The sequence below is a fragment of the Psammomys obesus genome, unplaced genomic scaffold (assembly GCF_907164565.1).
Source record: "Psammomys obesus unplaced genomic scaffold, mPsaObe1.curated_primary_1811, whole genome shotgun sequence".
In the NCBI taxonomy this organism is placed as follows: Eukaryota; Metazoa; Chordata; class Mammalia; order Rodentia; family Muridae; genus Psammomys; species Psammomys obesus.
Genome location: NW_026594428.1, coordinates 11,660,913 through 11,662,547, shown reverse-complemented (window position 1 = coordinate 11,662,547; position 1,635 = coordinate 11,660,913).

The following is a 1,635-nucleotide window of genomic DNA, read 5'->3' as shown; positions in this document are numbered from 1 at the left end:
TTGAACTCTTGCTGAATTTCCCACCCCTAATCTCAGTTTTGGATTTCAGCTTTAAAATCACACACTTGTCATTTTAAAGCAGCAACTCTTCCACTTTCCTGTCTTTCATCGGCCCCTCATTCTGACATGCCCAGCAGTGCCCATGTTGCTAACAGGAGCTGCAGTCATTGATTTTTGTCCACTCTTCTCTGTTCTTGTATAAGGAAATTAAATGACTAAAGACTGCTATGGAAGTGAGTTCTGTTCAGTGCTGTTCTGGCATATAAATCCCTGGCTCAGTAGCTAATGGTTAAATTTTAGGAAACTTTGAAGCAATTGCTAAACACGTTCATTATCAAATATTAACTCATGACCTCTTACACTGACATCCCTTATAAAATACAAAGCCTGATACTGAGTTCTTGAGAGACTGAGGCCTTCTATGCCAGCACCAGGCAGTTTTTATTACTGTTGCTCTATAGAACAACTTGAGATCAAGAAAGGAGATACCTCCCGAAAATCTTTTATTGTGTTGGATTGTTTTAGCTATTCTGGGCTTTTTGTTTTTCCATATTAAGTTGAGAATTGTTCTTTAAAGTTCTGTAAAGAATTGTGTTGGTAATTTGATGGGAAGTGCATTGAATCTGTAGATTGCTTTTGGTAAGATGGCCATTTTCACTATGTTAATCCTGCCAAGCCATGAGCATGGGAGATCGTGCCATCTTCTGATATCTTCTCCAATTTCTTCAGAAAATTGAAGTTTTATTCATACAAGTCTTCCCCTTGCTTGGTTAGTTACACCAAGGTACTATATGTTATTTTTGGCTATTTTGAAGTGTGTTGCTTCCCTAATTTCTTTCTCAGCCCGTTTATCTTTTGTATACAGAAGGGCTACTGATTATTTTTAGTTACTTTTGTATATAGCCATTTTGTTGAAGGTGTTTATCAGTTGTAGGAGTTCTCTGGTAGAGTTTTGGGGTCACTCGTGTATACTATTATATCATCTGCGAATAGTGATACTTTGACTTCTTCCTTTCCAATTTGTATTCCTTGATCTCCTTCATTCTGAGTGAGGTAACCCAGAAGCAGAAAGACATGCATGGTATATACTCACTGATAAGTGGATATTAGTCATGTGATACAGGATAAGCATACTAAAATCTACAGACCTAAAGAAGCTAAATATGAGATAATTACACTTAGATTTTTGTAGAAATTTGTGCTATAACATGTAATATGTTGCTATAACAGATACACACACACACACACGTCTGGTCTGGAACTAGATGTACATCAGACAGTGGCACTGAAATCCTAATCTTTCTACTCCCACCTCCTGGGTGCTGGGCTCCAGGTGCGTACTCATGCATCCAGCTTTTATATTGACATTTCTAAAGCCAATCTTTCTTTTGTTTCCACTCTGTGTTATTGCTGAGACTTTCACTTTATTGTAACGTGGGATATTGTCATTTCTTTTTCTGTGTAGTAGAGCATCCAGCTAAGGTGACTGAGCTGACTTCATCTTATTAAACTCACCTTGTTCTTGGTGTGTTTTTAGGCAATTTAGAGCCCTGTTCATTATGACTCATATCTGAGTTTCTGAGTTTCTTTTCTTTCTTTCTTTCTTTCTTTCTTTCTTTCTTTCTTTCTTTCTTT